This window comes from Spinacia oleracea, chromosome 6 (genome assembly GCF_020520425.1).
Source record: "Spinacia oleracea cultivar Varoflay chromosome 6, BTI_SOV_V1, whole genome shotgun sequence".
Lineage (NCBI taxonomy): Eukaryota > Viridiplantae > Streptophyta > Magnoliopsida > Caryophyllales > Amaranthaceae > Spinacia > Spinacia oleracea.
The window spans coordinates 6,842,258-6,853,383 of record NC_079492.1 but is presented as its reverse complement, the minus strand read 5'-3'; the positions used below and the strand labels follow the sequence as shown (position 1 = coordinate 6,853,383).

The 11,126-nt window shown below is 35.0% G+C and overlaps 2 long non-coding RNA genes across 2 annotated transcripts; both read right to left on the bottom strand.

Annotated features, from left to right (window-relative positions):
• Positions 1-343: 343 nt before the first annotated feature.
• On the bottom strand, positions 344-2,952 carry LOC130464102 (uncharacterized). Its single transcript, XR_008924404.1, has 4 exons — positions 2,522-2,952; positions 2,176-2,417; positions 1,597-1,661; positions 344-610 (listed from the first exon to the last, which is right to left on the bottom strand). It is a non-coding gene; the product is annotated as an uncharacterized lncRNA (long non-coding RNA).
• A 5,358-nt stretch (positions 2,953-8,310) lies between these two features.
• Positions 8,311-10,767, bottom strand: LOC130464101 (uncharacterized). Its single transcript, XR_008924403.1, has 4 exons — positions 10,489-10,767; positions 10,143-10,384; positions 9,564-9,628; positions 8,311-8,577 (listed from the first exon to the last, which is right to left on the bottom strand). It is a non-coding gene; the product is annotated as an uncharacterized lncRNA (long non-coding RNA).
• Positions 10,768-11,126: the final 359 nt, after the last annotated feature.

Below are 11,126 nucleotides of genomic sequence, written 5' to 3'. Positions count from 1 at the left end.
TATTTTACACATACACACAATTCAGTTTTTCCCTAACCTAAACCTAATTCTGAAAATTACGTACGTTCAGTTTTGCTCTCTACTCAAAACTATTCTTCCCAAAAAAGCAAACACTCTTGAACGTTGTCTAAGCTACAATTATCAAGACGGATCTGAACGTGTCGGTGAACCAAATAGAGGAACGACAATTGGAGTTCTTTTTCGTGTTCATTGATACTATACTCGGGAAAACACGCTTCAAATGTAAGTATGCTTAATTTGTTGTAACACCCCGACAATTCTCTCTTTTCTAAAATAATCTTTTAATATAAAACGTAGAGAATTATCAAGGCATTATCGCCCGTGTGAAAACGTAACGGCTTATTCAGAATTTTGCAGCGGAAAACATAAAACTAACTTTAGGTTTATAAATAATCGATTACAGATTTAGTCCCCAAAAATCAACCAACGAAAATAAGGAAATATAAATAGTACGACAAGTTTAAAGTCCCAATTAACAAACCCAAGTTAACTTAGCAAATCAAAACTAAATACAAGCTCTCTATTCCCGATCCCAATGATGCAACATCTTCAAACCTGCAGATGGACAATGCTTATTGATCCTTAGAGACTGCTCACCAAAGATTGGGTCATCACAGGATCAATAAGGCATAGCCATGATCAACATGCACAAGCAAAAGCACGTAATCAGCAAAGCTGAGTACTACATACTAAATCAATAATAATCCTAACATGATACTATTAAACGATCAATCCTAACATGACACTAATGAACATAAATAAGGGCAGACAAATCATGATAATCTGAAGGCCATACTTGACTAGACTAGGCTAGACTGGACTAGACTTTTATAACAATAATATTATTTTAATTGAAATAGGCAATGGACCGAGTTTTCTAGCTAGACGAGGTACGGGCGCGACTCCGTAACCTCAGTGACCTGCGATATCGAGGAACGTTTGACTGAAAATAGGACGCGGTGATCAATCCGGTCCGAATGAAAGGCCATGGGCTACCACCATGAACCCCAACTCCTGTTTGTCCGTCACTTTAGACGTGCACAGTCTAAAGCTATTGCTACTCAGTTTCACTTTACATGATTTACAAATTGACACCCAGTTATGACTCAACAATCACATAAGGCATACAACTCACATTTATTTACAACTGCTTTTATCCTGGAATTAAGTAAGTGATCACAAAGGCATCAAACAAGACTCATTCCAATTAACTCCAATCTTTTCTTTAATACTGATCAACCCCTGAATATGGGTATAAGGTTTCAACTTACTAAATGAGGTCCTCCGCCCTCATAAAGTAGTGAAAAGCTAAAAAGGGAACAACAATTAACTGATCTGAATTGTATACTAAATACTCTAGTGTTCCCAATCAAACATGTTTGCATCAATCTTCCATACTAACATGTTATAATCCTCAAAATGCAATAAAGGTTTAATATGTTCATCCAACAGTATCAAACATGCAATTTCAACCTGACTAAGTTCATCAACAACATTAACATAACCAAGTTTATCAACAATTCAACATGGTTTCAACAATTGGCACACATTCCAAGCACACAGGTATGTACGTACCTTGTGTAAACAAACTGATACGTCACTTTAACACTTTTAAAAGTCGCCTAAAGAGAATTCTCCACCTAACAACAACCAATATAGACTCATATCAATTCATATTGAATTTTCAGCAACATTAGGGAGCTTCAAACCCTTCCTAAACATAATTATAACATTTCCCAATATCGAAACTTAAATATTTGATTTCCTAGCATCATAATTGTTATATTAATTATTGAGATTCGTTGAAAACTTTTCAAAGCATCATACTTTAAATTTCCAGCAATATAACTAATTTCAAACTACTCCAAAACATATTAACATGTTTGAAATCATAAAAACAATAAATTTAATAATTCTCAAACATCATACTATGATTTTCTAACTAATAAAACCTTAAAAATTCAAGCTTTATAATTTAAAACCCTTATTTAACAAAATTAATAAATCTGAAAATTAAATAATTCATTATGCAAAATATGAAATATGATTTCTATATTTAGATAATTAAAACTATAAATTTAAAGCATGAAAACATTAATTAAATTACTAAAACAAAATTAAAAAATTAAATAGTTTTAGGGTTAAAGAAATAACCAAAAAGTGAGGAAGAGAGTGATGGCCGGCAGCAGGGGGCGCGGCAGTGGGACGGTCGGCGTCTGGTGGTGCGGCGACAGTGGTGGTGCGACGTCGCGGTGGTACCACGCAAAGGAGAAGCAAGAAAAGAGAAGAGGAAGCTGGCTGGAAAGGCGCGGCTATGGCTGGCGTGCGGTGCAGCAAGGTGGCACGACAAAGGGGCACACCCGCAGCGACCAGGTGGTGGCGGCGATGGGTGGTGGCTGTCGAGAAAAATAGGCAAGCAAGGAATTAAGGAGAGCAAAACTGAGCAAGGTGAGGAGAAGAATGAAAGGAAAAACGAGTGAGAGAAGGAGAAGGAGATTACCGGCAGAGGAGGACGGCGCCAAGGGACGACGGTGGTCCAGCGGTGGTTGATTGGCGGCTGAGAGTAAGGAGGTTGCAAGATTTTGATTTGTGTTTTCACGTGAAGGCTAAAGCAAGAAGGAAGGTTTCTTGGTTTCACGTGAAAAAGAAAAGAGGAAGGAGGAGGATTATTTTGGGTTTATTGATTTGGGCTTTACCCAATTGGGCCTAGAATTAGGATTTGAGTTTTAGTGTTTGAGTCAAACCGAATAGGATTGTTTTCTAAATTCAATCGATTTTCGTAATTCAAATTCTTTTCAACTTAAAATTCTAAAATTATTCTTGATTGCACAAATCGTTAAAATATTTAGAATATATTTAAATATACATTAAATATATAAATATAATAAGTTTCAAAAATCGTTAAATATTTAGAACGTACTTAAAATAAAATAAATATACGTTAATTATATATTTATTACTAAAATTCATAAATTCTATTTAAATATAAATAATATACGTTAAAATATATTAATAAAATTTATAAATTTACGGGGGATTACAATCTACCCCTCTTAAAAGAAGTTTCGTCCCGAAACTTGACACGAAATTTCCCACATTTTCCCTAAAAGCTTTTGACTTATTCTTACTAGAGAAGTACTTATGCCACCTATATGCACTCTTTTGCCAACTCAAAGCTGTTTGTGTTACTCATGAACACCTTTTCTTATGCGGAGAATCTATTTGCTTTGCATCAACTTGTATAATTTGCTAAAATAAGCATAGAAATGCATGAAAACACCATAAAATTAGGTAAAAAGCGCGAATTTATATCGCATTCTACCCCTCTTAAAGAAAACGAGTTACGCCCTCGTAACTCATCTCACGGAATAACTTTGGGTATTTCTTCCTCAACGAATTATGTCCTCAATACAATATTTTCACTCAAATCATTCTAGCAATGGACTTCTACACTTTTCCCTCACAATGCCTCAACATGTGACATCGTAATGCTCGCATGGTAACTATTGGTGCAAGAAATTCAATCACTCTAGTTGGTCTTCCCAATTACCCTTAAAGTCAATTAACACAGAATCTCAACATATATTTCATAGTAATCTCAGTCTGTCTATCGGTTGCAGGGTGGAAAGAAATACTCATTTCAATGTTGTTCACAAGATTCACTAGGCCTTTTTGCCAAAATTTCAGACTTTATAGTCGGTAAGGATCTCAAATGTTGTCCCATAAAGATAATGTCTCCAAATCATTCAAAGCAACGCACTAGCAGCTAGCTTTAGGTCATGGGTTGGGTAATTGGCTTCATAAAGTTTCAATTGACGCGACAACAGGTGCGGAAGTCAAACGCTCTTTCAAAATTTAGAAAGCTTTCTCCCATTTCTCACTCCACTCGAATTTTGATTCCTCTTTCAACAAGTTGGTCAATGGTTTTGCTCTCTTCGGAAAGTGTTTCACAACTCCTATAATGGTCATCTAGGCTTAGAAAACTTCAAGTATCGGACACGTTCTTTGGAGTAGGTCGCTCACTCACAGCTTGAATCTTAGCAGGATCTACAGAAATTCCTTCTGTTCAACTTTTCCTTGTTACCGAACCTCATTACGCTTTTCATGGGTGTATAACTTTTGGGCTTTTCTCTTAGCTCTTGCGCCAATTCATGTATTTCTTTACATCTTTTCCAGACAACAATGATTTCTAACGATCCTGGACCACTCAAATCGTCTCTTAGATTTATTCCCTTACGTAACATAGTTCTCAATCAAGTTAGTCCTTCACTTTTCCACTGGTGTCACTTATACACACATGACTTCAAGATTTGTATACTTCATTTAAGAAAAAAAAACTAGATTCTTTCTAAGCGTCTCCAAATAATCCTCAAGTGTTTGTCATGCTCTTTCTCATTCCTTGAATAAATCAGGATATCATCAATAACACAATAACGAACTTAATTCGGAATTCGTAGAAAATCTCATTCATCAAATCCATAATTAATGAAGGTGCATTGGTTAACCCAAAAGACATTACTCTAAACCCATAATGACAATAACGAGTCCTAATGAGGTCTAGGCCCTTATCATCTATCCTCAATTGGTGGTACTTCAACACAAATCAGACTTTGAGAACACACTCGCCCAATTCAATTGATCAAATATGTCATCTATCCTAGGCAAAGGATACTCGTTCTTGATGGTGTTTAGCTCCCTAAAATCGATGCATGGTTCCATACTCTTATCTTTCTCCTTAACAAACAACTCTTGCAATTGTGTCTTAATTCGCTCATTTCAGGAGGTGTCATGCTATAAGGTGCTTTGGATATAGGTGTCGTTTCAGGATCTAAGTCTATAGTGAACTCAAAAGCTCTAACAGGTAACATACTTGTAATTTCACTCGGAAACACATCAATGAATCCACTCACAATGGCAACATCCTCGATTGTCACTAACTTCTTTAATCACCTCTGACACACTACAGAAAATAGTTCGTACTCCCTATTCATCAATTTCCTCACTTGCATTACGGAAATAAGTAAAGGTTCTTGGACTTTTCAAAACATCTATATGAGGTCAATTTTCCAATAAGGTTCCTTAAACTTACTTTCTGAACTTCACAATCTACCTTAGCCTTGTACACACTTAGCTAGTCCATCCCCGAAATTACATCTAGGTCCCTCAGACTAAACTTTATCAAATCAGAAGGAAAAACACAATCTTTTGTCTTCAAAGGCAAGTTCTTAAACAACTTGGTACACTTTATGGTTACACCAGTAGGTAGACTAACAGGTAAATCAATCGCCTCAAAATCTACTAACTTCAACTTTTAACAATAGAGCACGAAATAAAAGAGCAAGTTGCCCCTGAATCAAACAATGTTTTAACTGGCACGGAGTTAATAGAAAAGTACCATAAACTACATCTGCAAAACGTTCAGCTTCACTTCTACTCATAACGAATAGTTTATCCGGAGCCTTATCCTGGTTGTTATTCTCATTAGCAGACTTATGGAAGTTCTCTTAGTTGTTCTACGCCCCTAAAGGCTTCGACCCTAATTTCCTGACTGGTTAAATCCCTACTTTACCTGGTTACCACTCCCATTACCATTTTCATTCATATTTCTCTTGAAATTTCCTTGGTTTTCCCCAGCATTAAACTCTTTTCTTTTCTCCCCAACGACAATATTTTTCTTGTCCATTCTAGACTGCAACCCATAAATATGAGCATCTCCCCCATACACAAAATCCAAAGATGTAGAGGTTTCCCCACCTAATCCTAAGGTGGTCATGCTATAAATCTGCAATAGTATTCATCGATGGTCATGCTCCCCATACTAATGTTTATGAATTCCTAAACTTTCTGCTTTCTCATAAAAGGTAGGGTAAACCTTTCCCTTAAGGCAGTAACAATTGAATCCTAATTGAATCTTTCAGCAGCGCTAAGCCTAACTCTATTTCTCTCCACTGTAAATCGGCTTCATCTTTCAAATACATGACAACTTGACCCACTCTCATATTCTCAAGACAATTCAAATCCCCAAACAATTTCTCAAACTCTCCAATCTGGTTTTCTAAAAAGGTGGGGTCATCTTTTCCGCCAAGAGGCGAATAGCAACAACTAAGTCATTATTGTTGGCCATTCTAGAACGCGGCCTGCAATTAGTATACTCTACTTTAGGTTTGAAACATCACCTATACGTTATCCCATACAATTTAATACTTGAATTGACCATAAAGTTCGCCTCAACCAACAATGTTCACATTAATACACATCATTTATGAAGGCACGACAATCGTTTATGAAGGTGCAACGATCGTCTACAAGATGCAATAATCATTGAAAAATAATCATCCTCGATAATTCACGAAAGACATTCACACACTGCACATAGGGCATAACCTTTTGAATCATATTGGTCATGAGGGTCTAGATTGGCCCTCACTTTCTTTATGTACTCAAATCATTTAATATTATTGTGGCAATTAAATTGATCCACAATTCACACTGAGTATGCAACCAATGGAAAATTAATCCATGACGTGTTACCTAAAGGTTGGGGTATTATGGAATCCTCAAAATAGAATAAAGAACAATTCCTTGAAAACTTTAACTTTTATTGCTAACTCCATAAATATTTATTACATCCTTCAAAATAATAAAGAACATTTCAAACTTCAATAAACTTTAACTTTAAACTATTGTAGCTTCGCTACTTATTCTCTAAAACATAAAAGAGTTAAATTAACTATTTATGACTTCAAAATATTTGTGGCCTCTTGCCTATCCATTGCTCCTGAAACTTGCGAAGTGAAATTTAGATCTCAAGATTATCGAACTCTTCTTCAGGGTCTTCATCGGGGTCTTCCTCAGGGTTTGCATCTTCACCCATGTCTTCATCTTGATTAGGCTCACTTGCCATCTCCTGTTCACTTTCGAGCTCTGCATCCGAATCACTAGAGATCTCAATGGTTGGCTCATGAGCCGCTGGGTTAGGATACTCTGCCTCAACACCTACATTCTCATTCTCCACAGCTACATCATTTTCCTCTAGGTCATTATTTACACTAATTCCCATAGGTTCTTCTGTAACTGAATCCCCAACATGACTCCCTACGATTTTACCGTCTCTAAACCCACTTTCTGCCGCTTCAATAATGGTGGTCAGAATTTCTGAATCATATTTCCATCTACCATCCCAAGTTCCATACTTAGTCAAGTTTGGAGTCCCATTATCAGAATGCATGTCTTTAAACTTTTCCTTGAGTTCTAGGTATGGAAATTTGTTAGGTAAGCAATTAATGATTGTGGCTGCTATGATATCCTTTCTCATTAAGATAGGTTGCCCTTGAACTTTAGCATAATATTCACATCCAAACACAATTTTCTTCACGTAAATATCAGGGGTTTCTATATCAAGTTTCTCGAAGGATCCTATGCTAGTATACTTGGAAAGAAACATTTTATTCCTGGAATAAACAATTCAAAGTCTCACTAACGATTTTCCAGCCAAAACATAAACAAGGTTCAATAATCAATAAGTTTGGTGGAATCAAACAATTCTTTATGCACATGTAAATGTAACACTTAAACAATTAGCACATGCACATACATAACAATCAATTTCTTATCATTGACTAGCTACTAATGCACATATAATTCTATCTTATATGCCCTTTTTATACTACCCATCTCTCATAAACTAAAGCATTAGAATCATTTATATAACGAAATAAAAGAACGAAGTTATAATAAAATTATAACATAGAATAATAACATAAATAAAATATAAAATAAATAAAGTAAAATAAATTAAGGAAATGCGTAGCGAATAAATTCGAAAATAAAATTATTAATTCGAAAAAGATTTATATTTCCTAAATAACGAATTCTAACTCTTGAAACAACTTTTAAAAAAAAAAGTTTTGAACTTTTTTTAAAAAAATTGTACTCATTTTTGAATAATAAATAATAAGAAAAGAATAAAAATTTCGAAAGTCACTTTAATTTGAATAAATAATTTGATTTCGAACTTAAATAAGAAATATTATATACTTTCAAACAAGATAAAAGGAAATCGGCCCCCCAAAAAAAAGTACCAATTTTTGAACACTATAAGTCTATAATACGTAGAATCTCGATTTTTAAGAAATTTATTTTAAATAACTAGATAGTTAGGCGCCTAAAAAATTTATTAAAGTAAAACCATAAGCTCTGATACCACTTTGTAACACCCCGACAATTCTCTCTTTTCTAAAATAATCTTTTAATATAAAACGTAGAGAATTATCAAGGCATTATCGCCCGTGTGAAAACGTAACGGCTTATTCAGAATTTTGCAGCGGAAAACATAAAACTAACTTTAGGTTTATAAATAATCGATTACAGATTTAGTCCCCAAAAATCAACCAACGAAAATAAGGAAATATAAATAGTACGACAAGTTTAAAGTCCCAATTAACAAACCCAAGTTAACTTAGCAAATCAAAACTAAATACAAGCTCTCTATTCCCGATCCCAATGATGCAACATCTTCAAACCTGCAGATGGACAATGCTTATTGATCCTTAGAGACTGCTCACCAAAGATTGGGTCATCACAGGATCAATAAGGCATAGCCATGATCAACATGCACAAGCAAAAGCACGTAATCAGCAAAGCTGAGTACTACATACTAAATCAATAATAATCCTAACATGATACTATTAAACGATCAATCCTAACATGACACTAATGAACATAAATAAGGGCAGACAAATCATGATAATCTGAAGGCCATACTTGACTAGACTAGGCTAGACTGGACTAGACTTTTATAACAATAATATTATTTTAATTGAAATAGGCAATGGACCGAGTTTTCTAGCTAGACGAGGTACGGGCGCGACTCCGTAACCTCAGTGACCTGCGATATCGAGGAACGTTTGACTGAAAATAGGACGCGGTGATCAATCCGGTCCGAATGAAAGGCCATGGGCTACCACCATGAACCCCAACTCCTGTTTGTCCGTCACTTTAGACGTGCACAGTCTAAAGCTATTGCTACTCAGTTTCACTTTACATGATTTACAAATTGACACCCAGTTATGACTCAACAATCACATAAGGCATACAACTCACATTTATTTACAACTGGTTTTATCCTGGAATTAAGTAAGTGATCACAAAGGCATCAAACAAGACTCATTCCAATTAACTCCAATCTTTTCTTTAATACTGATCAACCCCTGAATATGGGTATAAGGTTTCAACTTACTAAATGAGGTCCTCCGCCCTCATAAAGTAGTGAAAAGCTAAAAAGGGAACAACAATTAACTGATCTGAATTGTATACTAAATACTCTAGTGTTCCCAATCAAACATGTTTGCATCAATCTTCCATACTAACATGTTATAATCCTCAAAATGCAATAAAGGTTTAATATGTTCATCCAACAGTATCAAACATGCAATTTCAACCTGACTAAGTTCATCAACAACATTAACATAACCAAGTTTATCAACAATTCAACATGGTTTCAACAATTGGCACACATTCCAAGCACACAGGTATGTACGTACCTTGTGTAAACAAACTGATACGTCACTTTAACACTTTTAAAAGTCGCCTAAAGAGAATTCTCCACCTAACAACAACCAATATAGACTCATATCAATTCATATTGAATTTTCAGCAACATTAGGGAGCTTCAAACCCTTCCTAAACATAATTATAACATTTCCCAATATCGAAACTTGAATATTTGATTTCCTAGCATCATAATTGTTATATTAATTATTGAGATTCGTTGAAAACTTTTCAAAGCATCATACTTTAAATTTCCAGCAATATAACTAATTTCAAACTACTCCAAAACATATTAACATGTTTGAAATCATAAAAACAATAAATTTAATAATTCTCAAACATCATACTATGATTTTCTAACTAATAAAACCTTAAAAATTCAAGCTTTATAATTTAAAACCCTTATTTAACAAAATTAATAAATCTGAAAATTAAATAATTCATTATGCAAAATATGAAATATGATTTCTATATTTAGATAATTAAAACTATAAATTTAAAGCATGAAAACATTAATTAAATTACTAAAACAAAATTAAAAAATTAAATAGTTTTAGGGTTAAAGAAATAACCAAAAAGTGAGGAAGAGAGTGATGGCCGGCAGCAGGGGGCGCGGCAGTGGGACGGTCGGCGTCTGGTGGTGCGGCGACAGTGGTGGTGCGACGTCGCGGTGGTACCACGCAAAGGAGAAGCAAGAAAAGAGAAGAGGAAGCTGGCTGGAAAGGCGCGGCTATGGCTGGCGTGCGGTGCAGCAAGGTGGCACGACAAAGGGGCACACCCGCAGCGACCAGGTGGTGGCGGCGATGGGTGGTGGCTGTCGAGAAAAATAGGCAAGCAAGGAATTAAGGAGAGCAAAACTGAGCAAGGTGAGGAGAAGAATGAAAGGAAAAACGAGTGAGAGAAGGAGAAGGAGATTACCGGCAGAGGAGGACGGCGCCAAGGGACGACGGTGGTCCAGCGGTGGTTGATTGGCGGCTGAGAGTAAGGAGGTTGCAAGATTTTGATTTGTGTTTTCACGTGAAGGCTAAAGCAAGAAGGAAGGTTTCTTGGTTTCACGTGAAAAAGAAAAGAGGAAGGAGGAGGATTATTTTGGGTTTATTGATTTGGGCTTTACCCAATTGGGCCTAGAATTAGGATTTGAGTTTTAGTGTTTGAGTCAAACCGAATAGGATTGTTTTCTAAATTCAATCGATTTTCGTAATTCAAATTCTTTTCAACTTAAAATTCTAAAATTATTCTTGATTGCACAAATCGTTAAAATATTTAGAATATATTTAAATATACATTAAATATATAAATATAATAATTTTCAAAAATCGTTAAATATTTAGAACGTACTTAAAATAAAATAAATATACGTTAATTATATATTTATTACTAAAATTCATAAATTCTATTTAAATATAAATAATATACGTTAAAATATATTAATAAAATTTATAAATTTACGGGGGATTACATTTGTGCTTTATACATGTTTCCTGGCTTTGGGGATGTTCCGCACATGTTATGTATGTTTAATTGTATTCCCCTAGAGTGGTATCATGAGCCTTATG